The 6,091-nt window shown below is 53.8% G+C and overlaps 1 non-coding gene across 1 annotated transcript; it reads right to left on the bottom strand.

The window, feature by feature from the left end:
• Window positions 1-5,200: 5,200 nt before the first annotated feature.
• trnag-ucc (transfer RNA glycine (anticodon UCC)) lies at window positions 5,201-5,272 on the bottom strand. The gene has a single exon. It is a non-coding gene; the product is annotated as a tRNA-Gly (tRNA).
• Window positions 5,273-6,091: the final 819 nt, after the last annotated feature.

Genomic DNA, 6,091 nt, shown 5'->3' with positions numbered 1-6,091 from the left:
ATAAAATCAAGTTAAGAATATCGTTATTATATATTTCATATGAAAAAAATGTTTCAGGTCGATGACGCGTCCTCAGAACCCCTGAAACGTTAACTCTGTTTCCATCTAGAGATACAGGGTGGGATTCTTCATCCAGCCGGGATTGTGAGGCACAATCGGGCAGAGAATTGCGTCTCAGTCGAAAATTGAGACCGGTGTCGGGTGTCCGAAGAAATGCAGCGCTCCGATGCCTTGACAGCAGCATTTTACGCCGCACGTACAGTAAACGCTATTGGTATATCGTTAACAGACCCACCCCAGTATACCCCGGGGCTCCCGAGATGCTCCACCTCCGCCAGAAGCAATTGCCAATGGCGAGGTTCACTTGTGGTTTTAAAAATCGGAAAGCAGGCGCAATGGCTCATGAGGGAGAGAGCAGAGTCTAATAAATGGAGGGGGGTGGTCCGAGGGGGAGAAGAGCATCGGGTGTCGCTATATGCGGATGACCTGTTGCTGTACGTGGCGGATCCAATGGAGGGGATGGTGGAGATCATGCAGACTCTAAGGGAGTTTGGGGAGTTTTCGGGCTATAAGCTCAATGTAGGGAAGAGTGAGCTCTTTGTATTACAGGCGGGGGACCAAGAAAGAGGGATAGGGGACCTACCGCTGAGGAGGGCGGAGGGGAGCTCTCGGTATCTGGGGATCCAGATAGCCAGGAGTTGGGGGACCCTATATAAACTGAATCTGACGAGGTTGGTTGAGCAAATGGAGAAGGATTTCAAAAGATGGGACATGTTACCGCTCTCGCTGGCGTGTAGAGTGCAGTGTGTCAAAATGATGGTCCTTCCGAGGTTTCTGTTTGTGTTTCAGTGCCTTCCCATCGTGATCACTCAGGCCTTTTTTAAGAGAGTAGGCAGGAGCATTTTGGGGTTTGTGTGGACGAATAAGACCCCGAGAGTAAGGAGCGGGTTCCTGGAACGCAGTAGGGACCGAGGAGGGTTGGCGCTGCCAAACCTGGGGAACTACTACTGGGCAGCAAATGTGGCGATGATCCGCAAGTGGGTTATGGAGGGAGAGGGGGCGGCATGGAAGAGGATGGAGATGGCGTCCTGTAAAGGAACGAGCCTGGGGGCGTTGGTGACGGCACCGCTGCCGCTCTCGCCGACAAAGTATACCACGAGCCCGGTGGTGGCGGCAACGCTAAGGATCTGGGGCCAGTGGAGACGGCACCGGGGTGCAATGGGAGCATCAGTGTGGTCCCCGATCAGGGGTAACCACCGGTTTGTCCCGGGGAAGATGGACGGGGGGTTCCAGAGCTGGCATCGGGCAGGGATTGGAAGAATGGGGGACCTGTTCATCGACGGGACGTTTGCGAGCCTAGGGGCACTGGAGGAGAAGTTCGAGTTACCCCCGGGAAATGCCTTTAGATATATGCAGGTGAGGGCTTTTGTGAGGCGACAGGTGAGGGAATTCCCGTTGCTCCCGGCACAAGAAGTTCAAGATAGGGTGATCTCGGGTGTATGGGTCGGGGAGGGCAAGGTGTCGGAAATACACCAGGAGTTGAAAGAAGTGGGGGAAGCGCTGGTAGAAGAGTTGAAGGGTAAATGGGAGGAGGAGCTGGGGGAGGAGATCGAGGAAGGTCTGTGGGCTGATGCCCTAGGTAGGGTTAATTCCTCCTCCTCGTGTGCCAGGCTCAGCCTGATACAATTTAAGGTGGTCCACAGAGCGCACTTGACGGGGGCGAAGTTGAGTAGGTTCTTTGGGGTAGAGGACAGATGTGGAAGGTGCTCAGGGAGCCCGGCGAACCATGTCCAGATGTTTTGGTCATGCCCGGCACTGGAGGGGTTCTGGAGAGGAGTGGCGGGAGCAATATCTCAGGTGGTGAAAGTCCGGGTCAAGCCAAGCTGGGGTCTAGCAATATTTGGAGTAGTGGACGAACCGGGAGTGCAGGAGGGGAAAGAGGCCGGCATTCTGGCCTTTGCATCCCTAGTAGCCCGGCGAAGGATCTTGCTAATGTGGAAGGAGGCGAAGCCCCCCCAGCCTGGAGACCTGGATAAATGATATGGCTGGGTTCATAAAGTTGGAGAGGATTAAGTTCGCCTTGAGAGGGTCTGCGCAGGGGTTCTACAGGCGGTGGCAACCGTTCCTAGACTATCTCACGGAGCGTTAGAGGAAGGTCGGTCAGCAGCAGCAGCAACCTTTGGGGGGGGGGGCAGTGGAGGGGATGTCCTGGGAGGGGGGGTAGGGGGGGGGAAAGGGGGGACTGCCTGGGAGGGTGGATGAGCAAGAGATAACATGAAGGGTTGGGGAAAGGCACGTACGGGTGAGGGCCAGTGTACAAAGCTGCGTAAATATATCATATATCTTGCTCTGCGCGATTTCTTGTTTTTTTTTGTTACGAGGGGGTGGTTTATTGTTTTGTAAGGGAGAAAAATTGTGTTAAAAAACTTTAATAAATATATATATTTTTTAAATGAGGGAGAGAGCAGAGGTAGGTCATGTTCCCAGAGGCGCGACCGTGGGCTGCCAGTCCGGCGATTGGCATGGTTGGCTGGGCGAGGGGGCATCTGCCAGGGCCAGGGGGAATAGTGGGAGCTGACCAGGGGATGGGCTGTGGGTTGGGGTGTCCCCCTGCGAACGGGGTGTCTACACACCGACTGCCATTGCCGCGGCCTGCGATTGAGCAGAGCAACACTGGCCATATGAGTGTACCTATCCCACCTGCTCAACTCAACCCCTCCCTCCTCCCCACCAACCCCCCACCCCCAACTGGCGCCACCCTCCGGCAGGCATCATGCGGCTCAGCCAAGGGGAATGCCCACGGTAGCCACTACAGCAGGGTTCCGGACGAAGGCGCGGAGCATACCACTGTAATGTGCAGTGCCAGCCACCAGTACCCCTGCCAGCAGGAACGGGTGCCGGTGGCAGAGGCCCCCATGGTGCCGGGCACCAACGGGGCCAGGGGTGCGGTGTGGAGTGGAGGGCAGAGTGCCTGGGGCTCAGCCGGGGATGAGGACATGCAGAGGGAGGGCTGCAGTGCAGGCCGGGGCCACCGTGTAGCGCATTAGACCTGGTTGGGCTGGGGGTAGGCACCATGCTAACACCTCCCACCCCTAGCAGACAATGGATTTCAGAATCCAACCAGGAATGATTGCCATCTGCCTTGCTGCTGCAGCCTTGGGGGATGTACTGAGGTTGTAGGAGGAGCAGGAGCTGCTTGGGGAGGACCCTGCAGCAGCAGAGCTTGCCTCAGAGGAACAGGAGCCAGCCGGTGAGGATGGAGAACCAACCGCCCAACAGTCTGGGGAGGAGGTGGGAAGGAGGCGTATTAGGCCTAGTGTGTACTGGCAACGCTTGTCATTCGAGGACCTGCTGGACCGGTCATGCCATCGAAGACTCCGGCTGATCAGAGGGATCATACAGCATATCTGCCGGATCATGGCGCATCTGGAGCCGCGGAGGTATTGAGGAGAACACATGTTCTCGGTGGCCATCAAGATGACGGTTGCACGGTTTATGCCACGGGGTCCTTTTAGGCACCGAGTGGGGACCTGCCAGGGACCTCACAGATCTCGGTACAGAGGTGGATCCACGCTGTAATGGAGGTCCTATATGCCCACTCAGCACAATACATCAGCTTCACTGTGGACCGAGCCCACCAGGATGCCTGGGCAGTTAGCCACCATCACTGAAATGCCCCCGTTTCAGAGGATGATCGACTGGGCGCAAGTCTCCCTACGAGCACGAGGGGGTGGTCTTCACAACCCGAAAGGAGTACTACTGCATGCACGTGCAGTTGGTGTGTGACTACAAGATGCACATCGGACACGTCTGCGCCTGATGCCGAAGCAATGTGCACGACACCTTTATCATGGCACACTCGATGGTTCCCGATACCTTCGCGGCGCACCCCCGGGTGAGTGGTTGGCTCTCAGGTGTTATCCACTGCGGCTGTGCCTGATGATGCCTATCCGGAGGCCACAGACCAACGCAGAGACCCGCTACAACATCACCCATGCCGCAGCCAGGGCCATGATAGAGCAGTGCATCGGCAGCCTGAGGATGCAGTTCAGGTGCCTGGACTGCTCTGGAGAGGTCCTCCAGTTTAGTTCTAGGAAAGTCTCCCACATCGTGGTGGCCTGCTGCGTCCTCCACAACATCATGCAGCAGAGAGGCAACCTGCTGGAAGTGGGGGATGAACACCAGGCCTCAACCAACGAGGAGGATGCGGGAGAAGGCCAAGCTGTGCAGAGCATGGGACCCAGGCAGGCACAGGAGGCTGCACTTGCGCACCAGGGCAGGCACGCACAGGACGCTCTAATCACCTCCAGGTTCGCCGACCAGGAGGCCTGGCCAATGGTGGCATGACTATCCCGTCCGACCCCCACAATCCGCCCCCTCCACTCCCAGCCGACCACCCGCTCCCATGTCCATTCTCCCTGCCCCAAGCCCTCCAACCCTCCCCCCCCGACCCCTGCAACCTGCTCCGTGATTCCTACCTGCCTGACTATGGGGTGTGAGCCTGGGTTAGCAGTAGTAGCTGGTCTGGTCCATGGGATGGAGGATGATGACGACCAACTCTACGATGAGCTCTGGTGCTCCGCATCTTTTGACAAAGTGTTCTTGGGCAGGAGATACAAAAGTCTGAGACCACGCACTAACAGACTCAAACACAGCTTCTTCCCCGCTATTACCATACTCCTGAATGACCCTCTTATGGACTGAACAGATCTCTCCATGCATCTTCTCTACTGAGTAACACTACCCTCTGTACGTTTCATCCACTGTCTATGTCTATGTATTTACAATGTATATTTAGCGTATGTCGCATGTTTTTCATGTATGGAACGATCTGCCTGGACTGGACAGTGCACACGAGCAGTGGGAGAGAGGCCACAGCCAGAGTGAGGCCACAGCCAGAGTGAGTTTTAAGCTTTGAACCTGGGAATTTGAAGCTTGAATAGGATCCCTTTGCTTTTTCTCCTTGCTTTGTAACTTCAAATCTTCAGAGAGTGGTCTTGCCCTGCTGCAGCTGAGGATACAAAGGAGAGAGCTGATTGGTAAATAGTGGACAAGGTCGGTAAGTCTGTACAACTTTCATCAATTATAGTTTGAAAATAAGTTTTCTGGTTTATAATCTGTCAGGGCTCTAATTGATAGTAACGAGGACAAGCAAAGTAGGGCCAGAGAAAATTAGAGTTCGTTCCAACTTACTTTTTATTGCGATGGCCGGGAATCGAACCCGGGTCAACTGCTTGGAAGGCAGCTATGCTCACCACTATACCGCCATCGCTCACTGAGAGAAAATTAGATTCAATCTATTGAGTTGGCAGGGAGCGGAGTTGCTGCGAACCCGGGGAGGAGGAGCTTCTGAACAGTAAGTATAAATAACTTACCTCGGGGATTCACGGCCTAGTGAGCAGGACAGAGTTGGGTATCGGGGACTGGGGAAACAAATGGCGAAGTGATGTCACAGTAAAACTGTGATCTGATTGACTGGTTAGAAATCTGTTCTAAATTTGAAAAACTAGAGTAATTAACTAAGTAGTGTCGTAACTCGGAGATTAGTGTATTTAGCATTTAAAATTTATCGGAGAATTCTAGCACAAGAGACCATGTCATTAATTTTAACTTAAATTTAAGAAGTATTTATTTTAACGCAATTAATTAATTAGTACTAAATTTAATAACTATTTATTTTGACATAATTAATTAATTAGTGCTAGAAATGTCAGTCAGCGGGATGCAGTGCTCCAACTGTGAGATGTGGGAGACCCATGGCACTTGCAATGTTCCAGATGACTACATCTGCAGGTTACCCACTGGCAGCTCCTCACAGACCACGTGATTCGGTTGGAGAAGCAGTTGGATGCACTGAAGAGCATGCAAATGGCAGAAAGCATCATAGACAGACGTTATAGAGACGTGATCGCGCCCAAGATGAAGGCAGACAAATGGGTGACTGCTAGAAAGGGCAGGTAGTTAGTGCAGGAATCCCCATGGCTATCCCCCTCTCTAACAAGTGTACCATTTTGGATACAGTTGGGGGTGATGGCCTATCAGGAGAAAACAATAGCAGTGACCAGAGCAGTGGCACCACGGCTGGCTATGT

Source organism: Scyliorhinus torazame, chromosome 15 (assembly GCF_047496885.1).
Source record: "Scyliorhinus torazame isolate Kashiwa2021f chromosome 15, sScyTor2.1, whole genome shotgun sequence".
Classification (NCBI taxonomy): domain Eukaryota; kingdom Metazoa; phylum Chordata; class Chondrichthyes; order Carcharhiniformes; family Scyliorhinidae; genus Scyliorhinus; species Scyliorhinus torazame.
Note: the sequence above shows the minus strand (reverse complement) of the source record. Positions and strands in the feature narration are given on the sequence as shown.